The sequence below is a fragment of the Vombatus ursinus genome, unplaced genomic scaffold (genome assembly GCF_900497805.2).
Source record: "Vombatus ursinus unplaced genomic scaffold, bare-nosed wombat genome assembly UNPS02010822.1, whole genome shotgun sequence".
In the NCBI taxonomy this organism is placed as follows: domain Eukaryota; kingdom Metazoa; phylum Chordata; class Mammalia; order Diprotodontia; family Vombatidae; genus Vombatus; species Vombatus ursinus.
The window spans coordinates 963347-977327 of NW_020950600.1; positions in this window are offsets into that span (position 1 = coordinate 963347).

Consider the following 13981-nt stretch of genomic DNA (forward strand, 5'->3'; position numbering starts at 1 on the left):
TTTGATCAATGCAGTGGCCAACCAGGATTCCATATGATCCATATGCTACTCATGCTACCTACTTCCTGACAGGAGATGGATTCATGGTTCAGAATGAAACATATATTTTTGGATGTGTCCAACGTGGGAACATGTTTTGCTTGGCTACACACATACACACACACACATACATCTGTGTGTCTATGTGTGGGGGGGTGTATGTGTAGATAGATAGATACATAGATAGATAAGTTTTTCATTGCATAAAAGGGGAAAATAAATCTTTATTTAAAAATAGAATTTTTTTAAAAGTGCCAGATGTTCTAAAGTTCAGAATAAGCTGAGGCTGGCAAGAGAATCTAAGAACAACTGAAAAGGGGTGGATTTTTTAAAAGCTATATTTGAAATAAAAGAATCAAAGAAAGTACATTCTACTCCTTGTTCCCTGCATTTACAAACTAGGATTGGGATACCTAAGGGGTATCTTTGACTACTCCCCCTCAGGGTCCTAGTAATAAACCTGGAGGCTTATGGTTTCTTTTCTTTTTTAAATTTATTTATTATTAGTTTTCAACATTCACTTCCACAAGATTTTGAGTTCCAAATTTTCTCCCCATCTCTCCCCTCCCTCCATCCCTAGATGGCGTGCATTCTGAATACCCCTTCCCCTAATCTTCCCTCCTTTCTATCACCCCCCCTTCTCTTATCCCCTTCCCCTTCTATTTTCCTGTAGAGTAGGATAGATTTCTATTCCCCTTTGCCTATATACTTTATTTCCCAGTTGCATGTAAAAACAATTTTTAACATTTGTTTTTAAAACTTTGAGTTCCAAATTCTCTCCCTTCCTCCCTCCTCACCCAACCTTACTGAGAAGGCAAGCAATTTGATATAGGTTATACATGTGCAGTCATGCCAAACACTTCCATAATAGTCATGTTGTGAAAGACTAACTATATTTCCCTCCATCTTATCCCATCCCCCCCCCGTTGATTTGATTCTCTTCTTTGACCTGTCCCTCCTCAAAAGTGTTTGCTTCTGATTACCCCCTTCCCCAATCTGCCCTTCCTTCTATCATCACCCACTCTTTTATTCCCTTCCACCCTATTTTCCTGTAGGGTAAGATAGATTTCCATACCCAATTGAGCATGTATGTTATTCCCTCCTTAAGCCAAATCCAAAGAGAGTAAGATTCACTGATTTCCTCTCACCTCCCCCCTTTCCCTCCCATTGTAAAAGCTTTTTCTTGCCTCTCTTATGTGAGATAATTTAACCCATTCTACCTCTCCCTTTTTCCTTCTCCCAGCACAATCCTCTCTCACTCCTTAATTTTTTTAGATACCATCCCTTCATATTCAACTCACCCTGTGCCCTCTGCCTATATGTGTATGTATACATATAAATACATAGACACACACACTCACACACACACACACACACACACACACACATATATATATATGCATTTTCCCTCCAACTACCCTAATACTGAGAAAGATCTCATGACTTGCAAATACTATCTTTCCATGTAAGAATGTAAACAGTTCAACTTTAATAAGTCCCTTATGATTTCTCTTTCCTGTTTACCTTTTCATGCTTCTCTTGAGTTTTGTATTTAAGTCAAATTTTCTATTCAGCTCTGGTCTTTTCATCAAGAATGCTTGAAAGTCCTCTATTTCATTTAATGTCCATTTTTCCCCCAAAGGATTATGCTCAGTTTTGCTGGGTTGGTGATTCTTGCTTTTAATCCTAGCTCCTTTGACCTCTGGAATATCATATTCTAAGCCTTCCTATGCCTTAATGTAGAAGTTGTGTTATCCTGATCGTATTTCCACAATATTTGAATTGCTTTCTTTCTGGCTACTTGCAATATTTTCTCCTTGCCCTGGGAACTCTGGAATTTGGCTATAATATTCCTAGGAATTTTTATTTTGGGATCTCTTTCAGGAGTTGATCAATGTATTCTTTCAATTTCTATTTTACCCTCTGGTTCTAGAATATTTGGGCAGTTTTCCTTGATAATTCCTTGAAAGATGATGTCTAGGCTCTTTTTTTTATCATAATTTTCAGGTATTCCAATAATTTTAAAATTACCTCTCCTTGATCTATTTTCCAGGTCATCTTTTTCCAATGAGATATTTCACATTGTCTTCTATTTTTTTCATTCTTTTGGTTTGGTTTTAAATTTCTTGATTTCTCATAGAATCATTAACTTCCATTTGCTCCATTCTTATTTTTAAGTATTTTCTTCAGTGACCTTTTGGACTTCCTTTTTTATTTGTCCAATTCTGCTTTTTAAGGCATTCTTCTCCTCATTGGCTTTTTAGACCTCTTTTGCCATTTGGGTTAGTCTATTTTTTTAAGGTGTTATTTTCTTCAGCATTTTTGGAGTCTCCTTTAGCAAGCTGTTGACTCATTCTTTTGTGATTTTCTTGCATCACTCTCATTTCTCTTCCCAATTTTTCCTCTACATCTCTTACTTGATTTTCAAAATCCTTTTTGAGCTCTTACATGATCTGAGACCAATTCATATTTTTCTTGGAGTCTTTGGATATAGGAGCTTTGATTTTGTTGTCTTCTGAGTGTATGTTTTAATTTCCTTTGTCACCAAAGTAAGATTCTATAGTCTGAGATTTTTTCCTCTGTTTGCTCATGTTCCCAGCCAATTACTTGACTTTTTAACTATTTGTTAAGGTAGAACTCTGCTTCCAATGTAGAGGGTGTACTGCCCTAAGCTTCAGGGGCTTTGTGCAGTTGTTTTCAGAGATACTTCTAGGGACCTGTAAATTTTCAGTTCTTCAAGGTAATCAAAGGAGATGTGTTTGCTCCTTTCCTGGCCTGTGCTCTGATCTAAGAGTGACCGCAAACACTCTTTTCTGCCTTGGAACCATGATGAAGATTCCCTCTCCACCATGCCAAAAGCTCCACCTCACCAGTGTTTCTCCTCACCCCAGGACCACCACCCAGGACTGTGACCCAGATCCAAGCATGAGCAAAGCAAGAGAATACTGCCTCATCACCAGTAGAGAGATCCCTGCAATTCCCCCTCTGATTAGTCACTCAACCTCTTCACCATCTGTGGACCAAGAGCTCAGGAAGCAGCCACCTGGGGCTGCACTAAGGCCAGGACTATAACACACTCCTCTCTCACCCAGGTCTGACAGACCTTTCCCACTGACCTTCTAAGTTGTCTTTGGAGTTTGTGGGTTGAGAAGTTTGGAAACCACCACCTATATTCAGTCTCCTGAGGCCTGCTCCATCTTTATTTACATGGCCCAGGCTGAACTGTCCTCCTCCCCCAGTCTGGTGCCACAGACCTTTCCTGTCAACCTTCCAAGTTGTCCTGGGCTGGATATTTGTTTCACTCTGTCATTTTGTGAGTTCTGCTGCTTTAGAATTTGTTTACAGTCATTTTACATTTGTTTAGAGTATTTGGAGGGGTTTGGGAGAGAGCTCAAACAAGTCACTGCTTCTACTCCTCCACCTTGGCTCCACCCCAGCCTTGTAGTTTCTTACAAGGTTCTTACAAGGCTCCCACCAGTATGCTATCCCTGATGAATAAACTAGTTGAACTCCATTAGATTTTAGGAGAAAAAGTTTTACTGAAAAGTCATGGTAAGAAGAGTTGGTAGAAAACTTTCCCCCCTCCTAGGGACACAGTGTTGCCTTACACACACAAGATCCTTTGGAGGAGTGAGCTCAAGCTAAAGTATGATGGTAGTCAAGCACACATATAGAGGACACAGGTAACAAAGGGGTAGGTAATTCTCAGCACCTGGCCCTGGGAATCCTTTTCTCCCCTTGTGGAGTCCTCATGCAGTTCCCCTTAAGTGGTTCTCTCTCTGGGTAAGTTATTCCCTGCTGCTGAGTTGAGCTGATCTTCTGCTGGACCAGTGGCCAGCTGGGCTTTCCAACAGGCCATTCCAGATTACTGTTGTTTCTTTTTTGACAGGGTTACTAAACTAGTAGATGAGGGGAATGCTGTAGACTAGGGTAGGTTTTAACATGGCTTTTGACACAGTATCTCAGACTATTTTCGCAGTGAAGAAAACAGATGTGGACTAAAGGAAAACAGGATTACATGGATTCAGAGCTGATTAGATGACTAGACTCAAAGAGTTGTCATCAAGGGGTCAAGGTCAACAACAATAACAACCAACATTTCTGTAGTGCTTTAAGATTTGCAAAACACTTTATGTGTGTTATCCTCCCAACAACCCTCTGAGGTAGGTACTATTATTATCTTAACTTTACAGATGAGGAAACTGAGACTTTAGGGGCTAAATGCTAGTAAGGATATGGAAAGGGAAGGAAGGGTTCAAGCTTTTATTAAATACCAACTTTATGTCAGGCATAAGCACTGAGGCAGGATTTGAACCCAGATCTTTTGAGTCCAAATCTAGTGCTCTATCCACTGAACCACATGGCAAGGTAAGAGGTTTTGTTGAAGTACCTTAGAGGTCGGTACTTGGTACTATGCTGTTTACTATACTGATTTGTGACTTGAATAGTCACAGGTGATGTGACCAGCAAATGTGCTGATACCACAAAGCTAGGAGAGGTTGTTAATACACTGGAAGACAGTCAGGATGCAACAAACATCTTGACAGGCTACAAAATTCAATTTAACTTAATAAGATGAAATTCGGTAGGGATAAATGTCAAGTCTTAGATTTGGGTTCAAGAAATCAGCTTCTAAAACACAAGATGGAGGAAACAAGGATAGATATCAGTTTGTCTGAAAAAGATCTGAGGGTTTAAGCGGACAACAAGATCAATGGAAATCAATTGTATGATGTGACAATTTTTAAAAAGCTGATGGGATTTGGGGTTATAGTCAGAGAAACATAGTTTCCATGAAAAAGGCTGCAAGGATCTCTTGATTTTCCCTTCATCAGACTTCATCAGGTTAGGATTCTGCTGAGTCAATCTTTCTTTAAGAACACAGATTTGTAATACCCTCTTGTGTTTTGTACTTCCCTCAGAAGGAAAATGAGCTTGAGAGTACTGGATAGGAAATACTCTACCAGTGCAGGGAACTGTTTTCAGATGCATAACCTTATGGTACTACTATGAAAGTGTGTAACCAACCAATCCATCAAAAAACATGCATGAAACACACACTGGGCTAAGTGCTGGGTATACAAAGATAAAAATGAAACACCTTCTGCCCTCAAGGAGCCCCCATTCTAAGGAGTTTGGGGATTGGAGATACAACATGTAGATACAAGATAAATATAAAGTAAATAGAAGAGAACCATAGAGAACAAGAGGCTAGTCACTGAGGGAACTAATAAGGGCCTCTTACAGAAGGTAACATTTAGATGATTCTTGCAGGAAAACAAGGATTCTGAGAGAAAGAGGTGAAGAGGATGTACATTCAAGAAAGAGGGGGCTGGCCAGTGCAAAGAAAAGGAGACAATAATAACACTAGCTAGACTTTATTAGACATTAAGGTTTGCAAAATGCTTTACAAATGTTAAGTCATTTGATCAGGAGATGGACAAGAGACTGCAAGTTCTGAATGAGGACCAGCCAAGTAGGGCAGTAAAGCTGGACTGTAGACTGAGGGTGGGGCATGGATGGGAGAAGAGTGTATAAGAAGACTTTAAGGTAGGAAGGGGCCAGCTTATGAATAGATTTAAATGTCAAACAGTACTTTCTAGTTGATTCTAGAGATAACGGAAGTTATTGGAACTCAGTGAGTAGAGGATAACATGGTCCACCCTGTGTTTTAGGAATGTAAGAAGGATGGATTGGAGTGGTGAGAGGCTTGAGGCAAGGAGACCAACCAACAGGCTCTTGTAATAATCCCAGCAAGAGGTGATGAGGGCCTGAACCATGGTGGTGGCTGTGTGAGTGGAGAGAAAGGATCAGATTTGAGAAGTATTAAGAAAATGGATATGTAAGGCAGGTTTATCTGGGCATTCTCCAAAGACCCTTCAGAACACCTCCAAATTAGGCAATGGTGGGGCAGGGGATTTTCAGCATTCCCAGACAAGTTCAGGTTACAGATACAACAAGACTTGGCTGATTGGGTATGAGGCATGAGAGAGAGAGAGAGAGATGTTAAGATGACATCAAGATTACAAACCTAGTTGACTGGGAGGAACCTGGAACCCTCTACAGCAACTGGAAAGTTTGGAAGAGGGAAGGGTTTGGGGGTGGGGAAATAGAATGAGTTCCATTTTGGACATGTTGAGTTAAAGGTGCCTATGGGACATCTAGTTTAAAATATCCAATAGGCAGTTGGTGTGGGCGTGTTTGTAGGTAGTGGGAAGGAATCTATAGATAAGGAAAAGTTGAGAGTCAAAGGGAGGGAGAGAAGATGGGAACAAGGGATACTAACTGGGCATTTTGCTAGAGAAGAAAGGAAAGGGGGGGAACAAGGACCCAGGTAGAGGGGTTGGCTTTCTGGGTCTACAACAATATCAGATGTTGGGAATGGCCTCCCATACGGGAGTTCAAAGGGGCTAAGTTTGATATTTTCCCAAGGTGGCATGCAGACTCTGAGAAGTCAGATTGGGAGATTCTTAATCCAATCTTCTCAGGTTTCTATGCACAGCTTAGGCAGGACTGGCTTGAGGGCATGATTCATTTTCTCTGCCTTACCAGGAGATTTTGGATTCCAGGTGGTAAGTGATTTTAAGTGTCTTTGCCCCAGCCTGAGTTATCTGGGAAATAAAAGCTGGGCCATTATCACTCTGTAAGGAGCTAGGCAAGCCAAATGGAGGTATAATTTCCTTTGATGGGAACACTGATACCTCCTGAACCTTTTCAATTCTGTAGAAAGAAGCTTCTACCAAATTAATAAAGGTGTCAACAAAAACCAAAAGTCCCTGAACAGGGGCATATATGTAAAGTCTATCTGCTAGTTTTCACCTTGGTAGGTACCCCTGCTCTGAACAGGTTTTTTTTGGGGGGGGGGCAATGGGGTTAAGTGACTTGCCCAGGGTCACACAGCTAGTAATTGTTATGTGTCTGAGGCTGGATTTGAACTCAGATCCTCCTGAATCCAAGGCCAGTGCTCTATCCACTGCACCACCTAGCTGCCCCACTGAACAGGTTTTAAAAGAGGGGAGGTCTGACTGCCCCTTCAGGATTTATCTGGACAGAAGTTGGGCAAGCCTGACAGACTCCTAGCTTACTGCCAGTAAAAATAGACTTTATCAGAGACTGGAAGGTGTTCTTCCCCAGGTGTGTGGCCTGGTGTAAGCCAAAAAGAAGCTTCCACTGGTTCTCCTCTGGGATGACAAGTTGGCCTGAGGGTTTCTGAAACCACCTAGAGGGGGAAAGAGAGTATCCCCTTTCTTTAGCAAGGGCCTGCTCTTGGGGGCTATAAGAAGGTTATGCAGGAATCAGGGAGCTGTGGGAGTAAAGGAGACGGTATAGTCAACTGGCAGGCAGCATTCTTTGCTACAGTGTCTGCCAGGCAACTTCCCATGGTTTGATCCACTTCCCCTTTCTGGTGGCCTTTGCAAAATATAACAGCTATCTTGGACGGTTTTTGAATAGCTTGGAGATGTGAAATCTCCTGGACATGTTTGATAGGGGAGTTTTTTTGCTGTCAGATATTTCCTTTCTTTTTTTATTGCTCCACGGGCATATAAAACATGGAAAGCATATTTTGAGTTGGTAAAGATATTTACTCTTTTCTTTTCCCCTAGCTCTAGGACTCTAGAGCGCTATTAATTCTGCCTTCTGGGCAGAGGTCCCAGCGGGCAGGAGTTTGACCTGTATGGTTTGGTGGAGGCTGACCACTGCATACCCAGCTTTCCTAACCCCTTGTTCAATAAAGCTAGACCCATCCATGTACCACTCTGCTTCCAGATTAGGGAGAGGAAAATCTTTAAGATCAGATTGACTGGCATAAACACAGTCCAAGGTCTCCTTACTATCATGAACCAGGGCATCTGAAGGGGTACTGTCTGGAAGAAGGGTTGCCAGGTTGAGTGTGTGGCACACCTGAAGAATTAGGTCAGGGGTGTCTAAAAGCAAAATTTGATATTTGGTGAGCCTGCCACTAGCCAGCCACTGATGGTTCTTTGCTTCCAGGATGTTCATGACTTCCAGAGATTGGCCAAGTGTAAGTTTAGAAGCTTCTTCAATTAGAATGGCTGCTGCAGCCACTGCCCGTAGGCATGAAGGCCATCTAGCAACCACAGAGTCTAATTATTTTGAGAAATAAGCAACTGGCCTGGGGTCAGATCCTAAGGACTGATTTAGGACTCCAAAGCCTGTCCTAGCCTTTTATCAACGTACGGAGTGAAAGGTTTTTCTAGACTGGGTAGAGCTAATCCTGGTGTGGCAGTCAGTTTAGTTTTCAGAGTCTCAAAAGCTTTAGCCTGGTCGGGGCCCCACTCTAGAGGGAATGAGTCAGAGCCTTGAGTGGAGTCATAAAGGGACTTAGGAATAAGACCAAAATTAGGGATCCAGAGTCTACAAAATCCAGCCATCCCTAGAAAAGTTTGAAGCTGTTTCTTTGTGACTAGAACAGGGATAGACAGGGTTGTCCTTTTCCTCTAGGAGGTTAAGGAGCGAGAGGTGGGTGTTAGTTCATGGCCCAGACACTTTACAGACTGGCATGCTTTCTGGACTTTGTTCAAAGAGTCCCTATGGCCTTGAGTGCCCAAGAAATTAAGAGCTCCTGTGGCAGCAACCAAAGATGCCTCCCGGGTGAGGCTACAAGTAAGAATATCATCCACATCTGAATTAATCTACTATCTGCTAGTTCTGGGTCCTTGAAATCTTTTCCCAAGACCTGACCAAATAAATGGGGCTTTCCCAAAAACCTTGGGACAAGACTGTCCATGTTAGTTGACATGGATTTGATTTCCCAGGGGGGTGTCTATTCAAAGGCAAAAATAAATTGTGAGTCTGTATGAAGAGGTATACAGAAAAAGGCATCTTTGAGATCCAGGATGGAAAACCATTGGGTACCCCCCAGGGATCTGAGTCAGTATAGTGTATGGGTTAGAGACTATCGGGTGTCTCAGAATAACAGCTTTGTTAACAGCCCTGAGATCTTGAACAATTTAGTATTCTCCATTAGGTGTGTTACATGTGGACTGGCAAGGGACAAGGATTTTATGCTTAAAGAATTTTTCAATCAATGGTTGCAGTTTCCAGGCCTTGGGCTTAATTGGATATTGGGGGTGATGGGACAACACATTAGGATATCAGAGGCAAAAAATGGGTGGGGTGGCAGCTCTCCCAGGAATTCCCTGATCCCAAACAACCGGTTCATCTGTCTCCCAGGGGAAGACATGGGGAGATCTGGTGAGCAGAGACAAAAGAGAGATGGGAAGCTTAACTAGAGAAAATTGACTCCCCAATTTCACCATCAGGTCCCTTCCCAACAAGGGGGTGGAGCAAGAGGAGAAGACAAGGAAGGAGTGTTCAAACAACAGATCCTCAAAAGGCAGGGTAGGGGTATGTCTCTCGACAACCCTTAAGTTTCCCTTTGATGCCCACAACCCAATAGGTGGAGGGGTAGGTAGGGCCAGAGTAGTGGGTTAAAACAGAGAGTGTGGCTCCTGTATCGATGAGGAAGTGGGTAATCTTACCCTTGACCTCAGTCTTTGCCCAGGGCTCAGCCAGACGGATGGAGAAGGTGGGAGCACGGCCCAGTCCCAGGCTTTCCTGTCATTCCGAGTCTCGAGAAGACTGGAGGACAGGGTACTGGGAGGTCGCTTCACCACTTTTCCAACCTTGGGGACAATCGTTCCTCCAATGTCCCTCCTGGTCACATCTTGGGCATGGTCCCAGAGGCTTTGGTCACGGGGGCTTCCTCTGGGGAGCACCCTGGAGGGGCACTCACTGGACCAGTGGCCCACCTTGTGGCAAAGCCTTCTAACAGGCAAATCACTATGTGGTTTCTCTTTCTCCTCTCCTCATTCTTCTGATAATCCCATCCTGGGTCATTAGTGGGAACAGCAGCTGCTGTCTGGGAGGGGAGCAGGTATCTCATGGGATCGAAGCTAGCCAAATGGCCCCCAAACTTCTGGGCCTATTCCCAGATTCTCCTCTTCTCTTCAAAGGTACAACAGGTGGAGAAGAGGATATGGAGGTCTCCCCAGGAAAGCTCAAATTGAAGGGATACATCCCTAGAGCCCTCATTAAACTTGATGGGATCTTCAGAGTACTGACCCAGTTTCTCTTTAATCCGAGTGATGTCAGACATTAAGAATGGGACATGCACTCTAATCATCCCACAGGGTGAGGAACTACTCCTAGTCTCCTTCCTTCCTTCCTCACTGTGAATATCTATCCCTATTAGCCACAATCAGTCTGGGCACAGGCTATGGTCGGGGCAGGATAGGCAATCTCTCCTCTCTTCTGCTGGAGCAGTGGGTTTTTCTAAATCTCCCTTTCCATTCCTTCTCTTTCATTTTTTACCTTCAAGGGTATTCTGGTCTTTTTCTTAAGATAATGAGGGGTAATAGTTGTTTGAAAGCCCTCTATATAAAGCTGAAAATCCCAGGCTAGCCTAGGCTTTAGATCTGCAAATTAAGTCAAAGTGTGCATCTGACTAAAATAAATAAGGCTCCATCCTTTATCTGGCAGATAAATAGATAGAGATGTGTGTATAGATAGATGGATAGATAGATAGATAGATAGATAGATAGATAGATAGATAGATAGATAGAGATATAGGTGTGTATATAGATAGATAGAGATATAGGTATAGATATAGATTCTTCTATAATTTTCCCAGTCTCTACAGAGTCTCATTTCTTAGTTAAGGACTTAACCGGCAGGACTTATTTCTTACAGTTTGATTCCCAGGAGTCCTGCTCCTCTATGAATACCAGTATTCCCATGAAAATGCATGAAATCCTGCATGGAAAGATGATATTTGCAACTCATAAGACCTTTCTCAGGATTAGGGTAGTTGGAGGGAATACATATATATATATAGACAGAGGGCACAGGGTGAGTTGAATATGAAGTGATGATATCTAAAAAATAAAATTAAGGGGTGAGAGAGGATTGGACTGGTAGAAGGAGAAAGGGAGAAGTAGAATGAGTTAAATTATCTCACATAAAAGAGGCAAGAAAAAGCTTTTACAGTGGAAGGGAGAGTGGGGAGGTGAAAGGGAATGAATGAACCTCACTCTCATTGGATTTGGCTTAAGAAGGGAATAACATACACATCCAGTTGTGCATAGAAATCTATCTTACCCTACAGGAAAATGGGGGGGGGGAAGGGGATAAGAGGGAGGGGAATGATAGAAGGGAGGGCAGATTGGAGGAGGGGATAATCAGAAGCAAACACTTTTGAGGAGGGACAGGGTCAAAGAAGATAATAGAATAAATGGGGGTGGGAGATAGGATGGAGGGAAATATAGTTAGTCTTTCATAACATGACTATTATGGAAGTGTTTGGCATGACCACACATGTATAACCTATATCCAATTGCTTGCCTTCTCAATGAGGGTGGTTGGGAAGGGAGGAAGGGAGAGAATTTGGAACTCAAAGTTTTAAAAACAAATGTTAAAATTTTTTACATGCAACTGGGAAATAAGATATATAGGCAAAGGAGTATAGAAATCTATCCTGCCCTATAGGAAAATAGAAGGGGAAGGGGATACGAGAAGTGGGGGGGGGGGTAGTGATAGAAGGGAGGGCAGATTAGGGGAAGGGGTATTTATAATGAACATTATCTTGGGGGAGGGGAGAGATGGGGAGAAAATTTGGAACTCAAAATCTTGTGGAAGTGAATGTTGAAAACTAAATTAATTAATTAATGGGGCAGCTAGGTGGTGCAGTGGATAGAGCACCAGCCCTGGAGTCAGGAGAACTTGAATTCAAATCCAGCCTCAGACACATTACACTTACTAGCTGTGTGACTCTGGGCAAGTCACTTAACCCCAATTGCCTTGCCAAAAAAATTAATTAATTAATTAATTAAAATTTTTAAAAATGCATGAAAGACAAACTTTGCTCACTTGCCCTGGAGTAGGAACAGCAAAGTCCTATTTTTCCTCCAGAGCAGTGAAGCCCCATCCTTTCCCTATATCGTGATTAGGCAACCCTTTCCCCTATATCCTTAGCTCTATATGCTGAGCAGACAACTCTTTTCCTCATGTGCTGAATAGGCAACCTCACCACTCCATAGCCTACCCTATCACCAGCCACCTTGTGGTCTAGGGACCCTCAGCCCACCCTATCACCAGTGACCTTGTGGTCAAGGGACTTTCCCAAGACTGCACAAGCGTAATAAGACTCCTCAATGCCCGATAGTAACTTATGTGATGTCAAAGTCCCCATTTACATCTTATAAGTATGGTAATGAAGGGACTCTCAAGAGTGAAAGTATAGCTATTTCAAGATAGCCACCCAGAAGACCCAGGACAGCACAGGCGCAAGTCTTTTTTTTGCTTGCATAGTACAAAGATTATGCCATAGTAAATTTCCATAACTCACTCCCCCTTTAGCTCTGATATAAACAAGTCCCCATTCTCCTTCCACCCAACCAACCAGTACTCTGAGCTGCTTGGTTCCGATTGCTTTTATGATAATAAAGCTCTTCTTGGAAGGACTCTGGCCTTGGTATTCTTACCGACTCCAAACCAGCTCTCCCACTGCAGCCCCACGCTGGCCTGCTTTTTTCTTTTGTCTTCTTTTCATCTTGCACAAAGGAAAAATCAAAATTGAATTTGGAGGACCTATTTCTCCTTCCTGTCCTGAGTCTTAGGGAGCTAAATTCTCCACTGCTTCACTTCTTAACTTGGGGAGAGGAGGGATCCACTCCAGTCCACTTTCAGACAAGGCCTGAATGCCAGCTTGTGGGGATGGAGTAGGCCTTCACACAGTTAGAACCAGAAGTGAAAAAGCCCTCCAAAGACAAATTCCTGGCAGTTGCTTGCCAGTTGCTGAAAGGAAAACTCTTCATTTGGGCTTTCACCCTGATTAAGGAGGCAAAACTCAGAACAATGAAAATTAAAGGATTTTATTATAAGTAGTTAAGCTGACCAGTGAAGATCAGCAATGGCTTCAAGGTAACCACAGATTTTATGGGTAACTTTAGACAATTCAGATAGGTCCACCTCAGCAAAAGAGAGTTGGGACCCTTGCATCTTGGTTCTTCCCCAAGGTGGTAAGAATGTGACAATTTGCATGTAGGAGTACATGACAAAGAGCCGGTGTCTCCTTTCCCACCAGAGCCCCCAACACTGGTTGGGGCTGGGAACAGTGGGTAACTGAGTCAACCTGACATTCAATGCTACACTTGGTGAACAAAAAACACCATACCCATAGAAGTTACCAATCCTCACGAGATTTATTGAAGGACATTTTTTTTTGTGGTCAGTGGAGATCTTAGGAAGGCTGAGGATGGGGTGCCTCTCAGGACTGTGTCTTGAGTTGGTATATGGTAGCTATATGCAAAGCACAGAGACCAGTGGTTTCAAATCAGCTTGGGGGGGGGGTGGACAGAAGGTGCCAGCACCCATTATCTCCAGAGGTGTTAGCACCCCTGGATGCTAGAACTCTCAAATGTCACCACTAACAAATACTACTGGGGCTGGTGAGACCAGGAAGGTAGCTCACCCCATAAGATGATTCCCAAATCTTCCCTTTTCATACAAAGTCTCACCTCTGAAGCACATGAGGAATGTTTTAATTTTTGAATTTCCAGGGTTTCTAGGGCAGTGATCAGCTGAATGGGATGGCCAGGGAAAGAACAGAAGTCTGTTTAGGTTACTTGTAGGAATTAGGGTGCTGCCAAAAAACAAACAAACAAACAAACAAACTTCATTTGGTCTTCATTGAATATTAACACAGTTTGGGAAACAGGAAGAAATCTACCTAGAAGTTTAGGGACTAAAGATAAAAGGGTGGAGTTACAATAAATTACACAGGTAAGTAGAAAATAAAGTAGAGGAAATTTTGGTCTTTAACTAGCCTGACAAAATGACCCTGGGACATTGGGTCTTTTGGTTAAAGGACAAAAAGGGTTGCTTTTAGATGTTAAAGTTTTCTCCTTTTTTTTTTTTTGGA